The sequence below is a fragment of the Rhagoletis pomonella genome, unplaced genomic scaffold (assembly GCF_013731165.1).
Source record: "Rhagoletis pomonella isolate Grant_MI unplaced genomic scaffold, Rhpom_1.0 Rhpom_scaffold_00003, whole genome shotgun sequence".
Classification (NCBI taxonomy): Eukaryota; Metazoa; Arthropoda; class Insecta; order Diptera; family Tephritidae; genus Rhagoletis; species Rhagoletis pomonella.
This window is the reverse complement of record NW_023458557.1, coordinates 37507285-37523254: the sequence shown is the minus strand read 5'-3', so window position 1 is coordinate 37523254 and position 15970 is coordinate 37507285.

Genomic DNA, 15970 nt, shown 5'->3' with positions numbered 1-15970 from the left:
TTGCCATGCTCGCTCCTTGAGGTACTTATTTCTAAATAAATTAGACCCTTTGTCGAAAAGACATGGGTGCAACTTTATCGTCTCAATAAGCTTCTCTTCCATTTTTCAATTGCTGAATAATTTGTATTGACCACTTCCAAATAGTTTTAATAATTAATTTTGTTATTTAACTTGTATTTTACAATTTTCTATACACATTAAAATCTACCGCCAATTCAAGAAAATACGCGCGAAGTGAAGAACGAAGAAGAAATTAAAACAGCTGATTGTCAACGCGCGCAAAAAGATGGGAGTTGGCCATCTTTTCGCTTCGCGCTGCAGCTGAAACAATCTATGTAACATTCTTTGTGCATTTTCATACATTTCATCTTATCTGTCAAAGCGAATCTGTCACGCAACGCCAAGCAAAAGTTCTATCTGACATCGCCTTTACAGAAGCAGAAGTTATGAAGTCAATTATGAGCGTCAAGTCTAATGCTATTGGTGAGGATGGTATATCCTTGAAGTTTGTGAAACTTGTGCTGCCATTCATTCTAGGAACTCTCACACTGTATATTCAATCACTGCTTCACAACTTCGTGTTTTCCAACGGAGTGGAAAAAAGCTGTGATTACTCCTGTCGCTAAAAAGAATACCGCCTCTGAACCAGAGTTGTGAAAAATGCATTAATTTTTTAATGCATTAATGGTATTTAAAGCAATAATGTTAATGTAAAAAATTAATGCATTAATTTATGAAATTTAATGCAAATGAATATTTCAATGCATTAATTCTGAAAAATGTAATGCTAATGCAATTTTTTTTCATTAAATTATCCAAGCTAATGCTAATGAAAAAATTTTAATGCACTTAATGTTTAATACTTTTGCTCGTTTGCATTATTAAAAACCATTAAATTTTTTTTCTAGTGAAATATAAATAACCACTTTTGGGAGGACTTGGAATAATTACTAATAGTTTTTTCAGCTTCACTATATTATGTGTATTTTTAGAACAATTTTTCTAAACATTGTTAGATGCTTTATGAAAATAAAAGCCAATGTGAATGCAACTCAGAGGGCTTTTGTAGATTTTTATGTTGATTGTTGATACATACCGATTACATATATTATGAACCAAAAACGGATAGATAGCCAGTTTAGCAGCGCATGTACACGACTGAGGACCTATATATATATATATATATATATATATTGGCGCTTACACACAGATATGTTAGTGTTTGGCCGAGCTTCTCCTCTGACATGTGGCGTGCGCCTTGATGTTGTCACACAAAGCGGAGGGACCTACAGTTTTACGCCGACTCCGAACGGCGATTGTATTTTTATGAGAAGCTGTTATTCATGGCAGAAAGGCTCAACCCCTACTCTGATCTAAATCAATCAATAAACCGTTTTTTAGTTCCATTTGACAATGTGTTTTTACCTATTTAACGACAAATGCCATTGAACTTGACTTAGTGAAAACCAGCCTTAACGTTCGTCACGTATCTTTTTTGACCTTAAAATTCTACCCTCAACGTCAGCAAAGAATTTTTACTTTAAAATAAGATTAGTTAATGGGATTTTAATACTTGTTATAATTTTAATGCGATAAATTATTGCAATAGAATTCATTTAAACATTTTAATGTTAATACAAAAAATTCATTAGCATTATTTCTTCGGAATTAATGCATTGAAATTTCCATTTACATTAAATATCAAAAATTAATGCATTAATTTTTTCCATTTACATTAAAATGCTATGCATTAAAAAATGTAATGCATTTTTCACAACTCTGCTCTGAACCTAGTAACTACAGGCCAATTAGCATTTTGCTAGTATTCTCAAAAGTGTGTGAGTCTTTGATGGCAGAGCAAATTTCATAATTCGTTCAAGAAAATAATCTTTTATCTCCGTTGCAGTCACGATTTAGACCTAAGCATAGCTGCTCTACTGCTCTACAGCTATGTTGAAAATACAGTTTGACAAAGGTGACTTAACTCTTCTCTGCCTTCTTGATTTTACTAAGGCATTTGATTTAGTAAATCATGACCTGCTTTGTACAAAGCTTAAATATTATTTTGGATTCTCCGATAGCTCTGTTAAACTTGTGACCAGCTACCTTGAGGGAAGAAGTCAGAAGGTGATGTGCAAATCTGCGTCATCAAAATCTTGTATTGTTGCCTCCGGTGTGCCGCAAGGCTCCGTGCTTGGTCCCCTTTTGTTTAGTCTTTTTGTCAATGATGTATTTTCTGTGTGTCAGTATGTTAATGTCCATGCCTATGCTGACGACATTCAATTGTATTTGTCTAGCCGTGTCGGTCTTGTTGAGGATTTGTGTTATAAAATGAATAGTGACTTGTCTGCAATATCGCAATGGTCCCGTGATAATTGTCTTTGCGTAAATGCTGCGAAGTCATATGTGTTACCCATTAGTAACAATGTTGTACATGTTGAGGATATTCCAAAAATGTTTGTTGGTAATAGTGTCCTTACGTTTACTGACAAAGTTAGAAACTTAGGCTTCGTTGTTAACTCTATGTTGAGCTGCTCTGACCATATTAATAAAGTTGTTAGTAATGTGTATTTTGTTTTACGTAGATTGAGAATGTCAGCTTCGTTTACGCCTTTAGAGACTAGAAGAAAGCTAGCAATTCAACTCATTGTACCACACATTACGTACTCTGACCTTGTGTATAGTAAACTTGATTCTACTTCATATCACAAAATTGATGTTGCGTTCAATAATGTTACGTGTTACTTTTATGGCCTCAAAATATATGACATCTCTTTCTGGATGCAGCATTTTTGAATATCTTTCGGCCAGAAACTGTATATATATTTACAAGCTCATACAATTCAAAACACCGAAATATCTTCACGAGAAGTTAGAATTACCTAAGTCTTGTAGGCATCAAAATCTAATTATCCCTAAATTTTCCTATTTGCCCTCATCTCGGCTATTTTTTGGTAATGCTGTGAGGCTGTGGAATTCCATTCCTGATACTATCAAAGCTGCGTTGAATAGGAGCAACTATAAAAAAGTAATACACGAGTATTTCACTTCTGTGCGATAAATGTGATTGCAATTTAACAGTTCTCCTTTCCCTATTTATTTCTCTATCTTTGTTTTTTTCTTCTTTGTGTTTTTCTTTTTGGGTTTACCAACTGCAATGAGTGACTATTAAATGACTACTATTTAATCTTAGTTTTATTTAATTTTTATTTTTTATTTTATTTTTAAATTTAAGATAACTGTTTGTATTTAAATTTATTGCAATTATATTTTTACGTTAGATTTAAGATAAGTCTGTTTCAGACGATTTTGCGTTTTAATTTTGTAATTGTAAGCTGTTGATGTACTACAAAAGACTGAGTCTGACAGGTACAACCTCATTTCTTAAATAAATAAATAAATAAATAAATAAATAAATATACCTTACTATAAGCGCGCACCATAGATACGTCTGCGTATCAAATTTCGATTTCACCTGACATATGGTTCTGAAGTTATAGCTGATACAATTTTCCACGCCTATGGGATGTGCCACGCCCCCTTTTGCAAACTCATTTATATATGCCTTACTATAAGCGCCTACCATAGATCAGAGCTGTGTAATGATTGAATCAATCGAGTGTGCATTCTCTTTTTATTCGTTTAAAAAATGTGATTGTTTGATTTTAAAAATTTAACAACCACTCTTGAGATTGGTTACAAATTGCAAACACAAAATATGTAGTGTGTTATGGAATGGATGAGATCCATTCACATAGCGAATGTGAATGCAAAAAAAAACTCAATCATGTATGATTGTACGTTTATGTGATTGCAATCTGTCATTATCTTTCAGTACTAATACTATTTGTTGTATCTGGTTTGAGTTTTTTGTACTCAAAATCATGATAAAAAAATAGCAAGGTAGAACCGCTGAGAGGAATTTTTCAAATTCAAAAACAACAACAACTTTGAACAATTCCTCTCAATTTTATACGATTTTAAAATGTTGGCAAACTTCAAAAAAAAATCATGGCCGACGCATTGAGAGAACGGTTTTACCTTACTACAAGGCATAACAAGGTAGAAGTGATTTCGACATTTCTCTCTTTTGAACTGCGACTAAAATGTCAACTCTTAACCCAAAATTCAAAATTTTAATTTTTTTAATATAAATTTTCAGCTGTGCGACTGATTTTAAATACATAATAAAACGAAAAGGAATTATGGGCGGTATGTTGTGTTTGACAAGAGCCAGGACAACAAACTTGTGCGTTATTTTAAAACTCCGAAGTATCAATGCTTCATTAGGAGACTCTTCACGTGTGCGCGAAGACCATTTTAGTGCCAGTGACTTTATTTGTTGCCCATCGCAGCCGGGTATTTCTAAGCGGACGCGTTTGTTCCCAGGTGCAGGAATTATTATACCGAATATGAAGAGAAAATCTTCCACTCATATACATGGATAGACCAAATTTCAAATGGTGGTCTAACAACACCTAAACCGGAATTCCTTGTTGACATAAAGAAACTGAAATTAACTTTTAATAAATCTAATGGAAAGGAAATTTTGAATTGCAAAAATTTAATTGCTGAATTAATGAAGTTAAAATCTGATGTAAATTTAGAATAATCAAACCTATTCTTAAATGTCTAATATACTTTAGAATTAAGTGTTTGAATAAAAAAAAAAATAAATGCTTAAAAACATTGGGCTAGTAAAAGCAAGAAAATTGCCAAAATGGGTTTATAAATGAGTCTGTTTCACTTAGTGTGTAATTTTGTGTAAGTATGAGTTTCCTCATTTACATTAAAACGAAAAGGCAATACCTAAAATGAAACTGATATCCCATTGAAAACTATGTCAAAAAGATGCTTTTCACTTTAGGAGTCGACCTTATTTTGACTATAGCTACGGGCCGTTGAGTTTTATTAAATATGGTAAATGCATAACAAAGGGTTAATTTATTTGTTTACATTTTTGGACATTACAGTCAGCTATGAGAGAGCTCGACTGAATAGTCACTTCTACTTTGTTGAATATGCCTTGCCTTACTATGCTTTTATCATGCTCAAAATGTGAAACCAGAAGATTGACATCTACCTTAAAATAAGTAAACAAATAAATATTTGCTGCTGAAATATTTTTCTAAGTGTTTGGCTGAGCTTCTCCTCAAACTTGAGGCATGAGTTCTGTTGTTGTCACACAAATGGAGACACCTACATATTTAAGGCTGACTCCGAACGCCAAATGATTTTATAAGAAGAGTTTTCACAGCAGAAGTATACTCGAGGGTTTGCCATTGCGTGCCGAAGGACGACTGCTATTTTGGGTTATGATCTGACCAGGTCCTATGGAGTGGAAGTACGGACATGTACTCACTCTGCTACGGCGGCTGCCGTAAGTACATTCTATACATATGTATGTATACTCGATTATTTGTTCTCAAAATGCATGAAAACTATAGAACGCTTGCAAACAATTAATAACATTTTGTGATAAAAAGTTTTACAAATATATTAGGACTTAAAATTTGTGTTTTAATAAAGTATTAATTAAATAAACTATTATTTAAAATTATTATTTTAATAAATAGATATAAAAATGTTTATATTTGGTAACTCTTAGACTTTTCTTTATTTATAACAAATGACAGTTGTAAACAAAATAAAAAAATAATTTTAATTTTCAAATGTAAAGCAAACGGGCGTTTTTTACAAAAAAATATAGTTAGGGATCGAATTGCGCATATATTTTTTTTGCAATACCAAGCGCCTGCAAGAAGTGTTAAACCTAGGGCTGCCAGACGTCCCGGTTTTCCCGGACATGTCCCGGTTTTAGACTATTTGTCCCGGTGTCCCGGTTCTACCTTAAAATGTCGCGGGTTTCGTTTTAGTGTCCCGGTTTTTGATTTGATTGGACAAATTTGAATAAAAGTTCAAAAATCACTACACTAAGAGAAATAACGCGTTGTAATATTCAGAAAAATGTTATGAATTCACTGAGGGAAATAACGCATAGTAAACATGAATCTTTTCTTTTTGATTATGGTTTAAAAATCGTATTTCGTATTTAAAAATAATACTTTCATAACACGCACGCGTGGTATTGATTCAAACTCAACATCTAAATGCACATTTACATGTCTGGCTGTAGCTGAGTGCGCGAAGATGCTTGCCACAATTTGCTAATTTCCAGAGGGTCAGGGTTCAATTCCCATTACAACCAGCATGGAATTTAAATATTTTTTTAACTTAATTATGAAAAAGCAATCGGTAATTGCAAATCGCTTCATTTTAATATGGGCGTATTTGAATTGATTATTTCTATACTAAATACTAAAATTTGTATACTTAAATGTATTACGTGTTGGGTTGGTGCTCTTTCATATGCGCATTTTTTTAATTTAGCAGGCTTTTTTGATTCTAAACTTCTTTCTCTCAGTGCACCGGTTTAATCTGTGAAATAGTCACATTTCGAGATAGCTGAACTTTGCACAATGATGATTAGTATATGTAGCTAAATGCGTTCAAAATGACGTGCACAGAGTTTTACAATTAAATTAAGGAAAAGGCACAGAAGTTTTGAAACAAGTTCTCAGCAACGAAAAATATGACTGATATTTTAATGTTATCTTGTACTTAATTTTTTTTCTTTCATGAAACCTAGAGTACCTATAAGTACAGTGCCGCACAAAATTATTGGCTCGGAGGCTCTTTCCTCAGATCACAATTTCTAATCAGATATTTTAGAAAAATTTCAAAAATGTAGCTTTTGTGCTTATTAATAAAGTGCAAGTCTGAAGGGCCGGCAAATTTCGTTGATTTTTAGCATTTATTTTTTATTTTTTGCTCACAGTGTTTTCCATATAAAAAGAATTACAGAACATAGTTTGTATGGAAGAAACTCTCAGTAAAAACAATACCAAAAATCAACTAAAATTTAAGGGCTGCAAAACTTCATTTTAAAATTTTTTTTAAAAAGTCTGATTAGAATGATGCAAATTTGTATGCAAATTTATTGATTTTTCCCGAGTTTAGCACAAAGTTCAACAATTCTATTTTTATGTTTTTTCATATATTTATTATAAACTGTATTTTTATAAAGAACTAGCGGTACCCCGGTGTGCTTCTCTACACCAAATATTGAAAAATTAATGAAAAATCCTGCACGCTGTACTTCCTTTTGTTGGGAGTGCTCCTCAACATTTTGCGATCTTCTTTGCGATAACATCATGTTCGCAAGACGTGTACGTCGGCCTATATTTGAACGACGGGATCGTGGCATTTTATTCAATAGCGAACGAAAAACTCAATGCATAGGAACGAATTCGATAAATCGTATGGTAAACGTACTTTTTTTTAAATAATCAAATGAAATTCACAATCGACAGTAAAAGAGCACTTGAGAAAACTTCATTCGAAGCCAATGAACACAACACAGCCACAATTTTCCACAATGGTTTTGTTCACTATAAATCAATGAGGAGAAATACCTGCATGGAAAATTTCCAGTGTACTCAAACTTTTCGTACGAAACGCTGCAACAAATTTGTGCAAAAATATTGAAATTGACGAAAAAAAAATAAAATGAAATATGAATTAAGAACTATATTAAACACGCGTGTTGATTCTCCAAAGTCCAAAATAGAAAGGCCGAACATTAATGCATACCACCTTTTCGATAATACGATGAAATGACAGATATGTTGTGTTGTGGTGACTTTCATTCCATTGGCTCTACAAAATCCCTATTGAAAAACTTGCAGCCATGTTTATACTTGACTTAATTTATCCGAAGAAAAAATAAACACCGCACATTATAGCAACAATTTTTCACTATGTTTTCTATTTTTCATGTATGTGCTGTTGTACCATATACGTGGTTCATGTGACAGACATAAACTGTCATATATCATGAACCGCTGGACCGACTTCGGGCCCACTTCACATAACCCATCTGCATGATAGTCCGAATATACCGTTTAAATTTGGTAGAATTCGTGCATTTATTTTTTTATTTAAGATGGGAGGTGCCACGCCCCCTTTCCCAATACCGCACATTTTTCTCCATGAGTATGGAATTATTTCATATGTCTCTATGCCAATTTCCAGTAATCTACTAAAAATATTTCAAGAGATATACCAGATGAAAATTTTTGTTAGTATGGGTGGTGCCACGCCCCCTTTTCCGAATTCGGGGAAACTTAACACAAAGCATCTGCATAATAGCCCGACTATGCCATATAAATTTGGTTGAAATCTTGTACTTATTTTTTTATATATAAGATGGGAGGTGCCACGCCCTCTTTTCCAATACCGCCCATTTTTCTCCATGAGTATGGAATTATTAGATATACCTCTATACCAACTCTCTCTACCACAAATATTTCAAGAGATATACAACATACAAATTTTAGTTAGTATGGGAGGAGCCACACCCCCTTTTACGAATTCGGGCAAACTTCACATAAACCATCTGCATGATAGCCCGAATATGCCGCATAAATTTGGTTGAATTCGGTGAAGCCGTTCTCAAGTTATATGATCACACCAAAAACGTTCACTTATTTTTATATTTTAGTTAGTATGGGTGGTGCCACGCCCCCTTTTCCGAATTCGAGCAAACTTCGCATAAACCGTCTGCATGATAGGTCGAATATGCCACATAAATTTAGTTGCATTCGGTGAAGCCGTTGTCAAGTTATGAGGTCACACCAAAAACGTGCACTTATTTTCATATATAAGATAAAGAATAGTTGTGATAAGTTGTTTTGTTTGGTTGGCGTACGTTGGAATGATCTCATGATCTCATGTTTTTATGTTTTTGTTTTTGTCTGTCAAAATAAAATTTCACTACATCCTTTCGCACGTCGAAATGAAAGAGAAGGGGGCGAGAGGCCCTCCCTAAAGTGTCCCGGTTTGGCAACAGAGATAACTGGCAGCCCTAGTTAAACCACTAAAAAGCTTAAAAAACGCTTTCAAAAATTCGAAACGAGGGTGAAGTGCAGTGTTTAATTGTGATCGAAATTGCAGGCAAAACTTGTGCGTGTGTAATTAATGTTTTATATGAAGAAATGTTGCCCCTTGTCATCAAAAATAAGCAAACCAAAGACCCTCGCTTCCCGCTGGTGGGAATAGCCCCTTAATGAATATTGCTTGTTTTGTGCACGCACGCAGTTAAGCAGGCATATCTGAATCGATTTCCTTCATCATTGTTAGCAATTTAATGTGCATTTTTATTGTTATCTGTTGCTAAAGCTTTGGTTTCCTCGAAAAGCGGTGCCGTAATATTACGACCGTCCCATACCGAACGCTATTCTCAACGATAATAGCGGTGGCGCTTTTATGTAAAGCCAGATGAACGTAACGTTCACATGACAGCATTTTCTTCAATTTGGGTTTTCGGCATTTTATCCCTTGAAGTTATTTATTTTAAATAAAAATGGACGATCTCCACGTCGCTTTACTAATTTTTTTAGACGAGGAGTTATCGGAAGAAGAAGCTGAAAGGGAGTCGGAGTCGGAACTGTTCAAAGAACGTGAAAACGAGGGGACTTTTGAGATTTTGGTGTGTCGACATCTACATAGCAATGAAAAAAAGTTCAGGGAATAGTTCCGCTTGACTCCGATTTTGTTCGCTTATGTCGTTATCTACATAAAAGATGATATATTTACAAAACCAACAAATCGGATACCAAAGCCAATATCACCTGAACATAAATTGTCTATATTTTTGAGGTAACTAGAAAGTTGGGATAGAGAAATCATTGTGAACAAGAATTCAGCTATGCAACTTAATTAAATATTGTTATTATATTAATTTAATATTGATAAACAATGTTTTTGGTTATATACCAGCAAATGACCGGCTTGGTTCGCGACGGCTGATAGGAACTTTTGCGTTGGCGAATGCAAAAATTGTGTTGAAATGCAAACACGGATTCAAAACTAAAAAATTATTACTTTAGGTTTAAATGACTGAAGAGCAGGTCAAGAATAATACCGCTGTGGTACCATATGGTATACCACCCCCTTTCGATGTTTCGCTGGACGAAAGAGTTTTCCCTTTCAAATATAGCCATTGATATACCTACCCAGTTCTCTCTTGCAAGGAGGTGGTCGAATCTTTCTTTGCTAATTCGTTACTTTTGGAATTCCTATAATATGCAAGTGTCCAAGCACCTATGGGCTGTTTTCAGAGTCATTAGTTAACTAATATACTTATTTTAAACCACCTCTTTTTATTTCACAGTATCAATTTGACTAATGGTTGACTGTAGTTAACTAATATTCATCCATTAGTTAACAATACTTACAAACCGCTGGTTTTCTATTAGTTAACCAATGACTGGGAAATGGTCCTATGTATATTGAGGCGTATTCTGGTTTTCGATTCGTACGAAAACAAGAATACGCCTCTTCGTATAGAAAATGATAGGAAAATTTCGTGATTCGTACGAAAACAAGAATATGCCCCATTAATTAAAGCTGAGAGGACTGTAACAGAGCAGTCTAAATAAAAAAGTTTTATTCCGGACCCGCCGAACTTCGTCCCACCCAAAACTTAACTTTGATTCCTGGTGCTTCCGAATCGACGATTTTTAGCAATAACTCGGTTCCAGCGCCACTAAAAATTATAATTAAAATCGTTTCGGTCGTTTAAGAGGAGTTAAGCTACCAGAATAAGTCTTTTACATACTGACACTCTTCGGCATTTTTCCCATACAAAAACCTCTCACGCATTCGTTACGGAGAAAATGCGCAACATCATCAGCGAAAAAATTCTTAAAAATCAACGGTATCTTATAGCCATTAAAAACTTGCACTTTATGATACTGAAATTGAGTGAACTACAAAACTGCATACTCAAAGTTTGGTACAAAAAAATTTATTATGAAAAAGAAAAAAAAAACACTGTATTCTGGGTGTATATATTTACAGATAGGTAAAAGTTTCAATATGTTTGGAAAGCACCACTTCCCTTTTCCAGTAGCCCCAAAATCTCTATACAAATTTCCAGGACATTACCACAAATACTTTCAGAGATATACGGTATGAAAAATTCGATATGCATGGGTGATGCCACGCTCCCTTGATATATCCAAAGTCTGCAGTGGGTGTCGAAAATTTCAAAAAATCGGTACAGCCGTTCGCGAGATCACTCTTATAAAAAGAAGGAGCTTCTCTTTATATAATTAGTCTAGGTAACACAGGGCAACACCGATTTTGATGCGGCAAATGTTGAACCTGGTTTTAATAGGTTTTTTTTTTGCTGATTAAGAATACGTAAGTATAAAGTTTCCATCAGCTCCAGATTTTGAGAAAAATGTGGTGAATGAGTAAAAAAATCGCGTGTTTTGCAATATTTTAGATGCTCTAGCAATGAAACGAAAGGTCATAGAACCTTCCACTTGGGCTTAAATTAAGGCTTGGACTTCTGACTTCAATCCCTGAAAATATCATTCCTGCACCTTGACCCTAAGGTTACCTATAGTCATTTATTTAACAGCTAACACTGATTTTTACATCATTTATGACGATAAAAAGTAAATGAGTATAGGTGACCATTAGGGCTAGGTGCAGGAATAGTACTTTCAGGGATGGTAGTCTGTAGTTCTAGCTTTAATTTAAGCCTAGGTGGAAGGTTCTAACACCTTTTGCTTAATTGCGGTAGGAACTCAAACTTCCCGAAATTAGTTATTCCTGTTTAACAAATGACTATAAGGGCTGGTTACTCCAACTCAACTTAGTTAAGCCAATTTTCTCGACTCAGTCAAGAATAAGCTGTGTAAAACGTAGGCTAGCTTTTGACTTAAGTCCAAAAGTGGCTAAACTAAGTTAAGTTGAGTTGGAGAAACCAGCCCTAAGTGACCATCAAGCAAAGGTGCGGGAACTTGCTTTAATCAAAGCATAAGTAGAAGGTTCTACCACCCTTTGTTTCGTTGCTAGAGCTTCTCAAATAATGCAAAAAACTCGATTTTTTGACAACTTGACCTCGTTTTTTCTTAAAATATGGAGCTGATGGTAACTTTTTGCTTACGGATTCGTAATCAGCACAAAAAAATCTGTCAAAAATAGCGTTAACATTTGCTGCTTCAAATTTTTTTCCATTTTTGTTGGCCTGTGTAATAAGTATTGTTAAATAGCCAATACCCGCATGGTTGCGGCGCCTTCAAACACCTTTCGAACTGGAAAACAATGACTCGATTCGATTGAAGATTTTTTTGGAATTGATCGGTTCTGGTCCACCTATCAGAAAAAAATATCATATATGTTAACCCAGCCAATAAGCTACCTACGTGCTAAATTGCAAGCAAATCGGACCATTAATAAGACTGCTTCGAATAGTTCGATCTCTGACCCACTTAACGGAATAAAATTATAGTTTAAAAAACTAAAACCTCTATTATAATTTCCATTCGTACTGTCATCAGGTATGTAACTTGAGAACAGAAACCGCTGCATCTTTTAGGCGCATCAATATTACATAGTTACATCCCGAGCTAATAAAAGGGAGGTAAAAAATGAATCCTATATGCTAATCTAGGCAAAAGGCTACCAATGAACCAATTGCATATTTTTAAGCATAGCTCGACCCCTGCGCCAACTATCGGAAAAATTAAAACTTTTTGCACTCCTTCTTCTAAACACGTTTCCAAAAAAGCAGCACCCATTCGAATCAGTTATGAAACATAGGAGAAAATTATTCCCAATTGATTCAAGCTCCCAATGAATTTCACAATTATCCGAAATTTTCCAAGTTTTCGTCGAAAAAATTCAAATTTTTTGCGTTCTTCCGGATTTTTCCGAGTTTTCCACTTAGAATTTTCTATTTTTCCATTCGAATGACATTCCGAAGGAATTGCACACAAAATTCCATTAAAAAAAATCAGTTTTCGATTTTTCCAATTTTCCGACTTTCCCGGAGGGGTTTCCCACAATTTTCTTTCGTAAAAACCTTCTCCTAGCAATTACGAACAACTAAAAAGAAATTTAAGCCAAATCGGTCAAACCGTTCTCAATTGATAAATTACTATAAATTTTTCACACCATTTTTATATATATAGATTAATGCAAAAACAGAAAATTCATATAATCACTTTCATATTCATATGTACGTATGTACATAAAGAACAACATCTTACATACAACTACAATGTATAAAAATAGAGATCGTTGTTTTTTAACCTTGTATAAGGAGGAACAAGAGAATATTATTACAGTGAACACGGTGTGGCATTTCGAACGGTCCTCAGATATTCATACATTCAAGTTTATCCGTTTTGTTTTTATACCCGAGCGCACTTGTGCACAAGGGTATTATAACTTTGTTCACATAACGGTTGTTTGTAACAAGCAAAACGAATCGAGATAGATATAGACAAATGTATACATAAACAAGTAAGAAAGTCTAAGTTCGGACGGAGCCGAACATTAAATACCCGGCGCAAGTATTAAAGATATGTTTTCCACCTTGCCGAAAGCTACCGCTACATGATAAGCCGGGGTGTATACATTTTAAGTAAATTAGCGTCCCTAAATTTCGACATATTGAAATTTCAAGCATTTCTGAAATTTATTGTTATATGAAAAGCGGCCGTAATTTAAGACCGATTTCAACAATTTTCAACGGTTTGCTTTTATGTGGCAAGCACAATAATCATACCGAGTTTGGTACAAACTGCTAGAACGGTTAGCGAGATACATATATGTAATCACAAGTGGGCGGTGCCACGCCCATTTTCCAAAATTTTATCATAAGCGTATTTCTTGGTAAAGAATTGTTGCAACCATCAATTTTGAATAAATTAGCTTTGATATTTACTGATTTATCGAAGATTTTGTATTTCTCGAAATTACCGTTATATGGATTGTGGGCGTGGTTATTGTCCGATTTTAAAAAGTTTCGGCCATTTGGTATGCTGTACCAGGACCAACAACTGTGCCAAGTTTGGAAGAAATTTGTGCAGCGGTTACCAAGATATACACATGAAACCATAAGTGGGCGTGGCTACGCCCATTTTCCAAAATTTTAAAATATTCTTATTTTTCGTCTAAAACTCATTGTAAATATCAATTTTGAGTGAATTATCTTCAGTAGTTACTAAAATATCGCAGTTTTCGTATTTCAGAAAATTACCGTTATATGGGAGGTAGGCGTGGTTATTGTCCGATTTTTTAAATTTTCGGCCATTTAGTATGATGTATCAAGGCCAACAACTGTGCCGAGTTTGGAAGAAATTGGTGTAGCGGTTACCAAGATATACACATGTAACCATAAGTGGGCGTGGCTACGCCCATTTGCCAACATTTTAAAATATTCTTATTTTTCGTCTAAAACTCATTGTAAATATCAATTTTGAGTGAATAATCTTCAGTAGTTACTAAAATATCGCAGTTTTCGTATTTCTGAAAATTACCGTTATATGGGAGGTAGGCGTGGTTATTGTCCGATTTCGCCCATTTTCAATACCATCCGTCCTACGCCCAAAAGAAGTTCACGTACCAAGTTTCGTTAAGATATCTCAATTTTTACTCGAGTTATCGTGTGCACAGACGGACAGACGGACGGACGGACGGACAGACAGTCACCGCTTAATCGATTTATTTTTTCATTCTGATCATTTATGTATACATTTGTCTATATCTATCTCGATTCGTTTTGCCTGTTACAAACAACCGTTATGTGAACAAAGTTATAATACCCTTGTGCACAAGTGCGCTCGGGTATAATGATCAGGATGAAAAGAGAAATCGATTAAGCGGTGACTGTCTGTCCGTCCGTCCGTCTGTGCACACGATAACTTGAGTAAAAATTAAGATATCTTAACGAAACTTGGTACGCGTACTTCTTTCTGGCGAAGGACGGATGGTATTGAAAATGGGCAAAATTGGACAATAACCACGCCCACCTCCCATATAACGGTAATTTTCAGAAATACAAAAACTGCGATATTTTAGTAATTACTGAAGATTATTCACTCAAAATCGATATTTACAATACTTTTAAGAGGAAAAATAAGAATATTATAAATTTTTGAAAAATGGGCGTAGCCACGCCCACTTATGGTTACATGTGTATATCTTGGCAACCGCTGCACCGATTTCTTCCACGGCACGGTTATTGGTCTTGGTACAGGATACCAAATGGCCGAAAATTTTTAAAATCGGACAAGAACCACGCCCACATCCCATGTAACGGTAATTTGGAGAAATACGAAATCTTTGATAAATCAGTAAATATTAAAGCTACTTTATTCAAAATTGACGCTTGTAACAACTCTACCAAGAAATACGTTTATGATAAAATTTTGTAAAATGGGCGTGGCACCACCCACTTATGATCACATATATGTATCTCGGTAACCGTTCTACCAATTTGTACCAAACTCGTTATGGTTATTGTGCTTGCCACATAAAAGCAAAACGTTGAAAATTATTGACATCGGACTAAAATTGCGGCTTTTCATATAACGGTAAACTTTAGAAATGCTTGAAACTTCAATATTTCGAAATCTAAGGACGCTAATTTACTCAAAATTGATACACCCCGGCTTACCATGTAGCGGTAGCTGTCGGAAAGGTGAAAAACATATATTTAATATTTGCGCCTGGTATTTAGTGTTCGGCTCCGCCCGAACTTAGACTTTCTTACTTGTTAATTTTAATATTTTTTTTTACAAAAAATAAAGTTAATTCAATCTTGTACAAAGTTTGAAGCTTTATTAGTATGGCTTATGCTATTGAATTACTTACATTTTATAAAAATATAAACATCTGAATACCGTTCGTAATTCATTGTCCACATATTGTCGTAACCATGTCAAGCAATCGAATGTGCAAAAATGATTTTTTAATTGCGATACCTTGCGCCTGCGTTTAGAAGCAGAGGATACTGGCTTTAACAAAGTGTCGAATACCACACTTTTTCCTAATGACAACATTTTTACAACAGGTTTTTTGCTCTCCTGAAAAGTACCCATTTTCA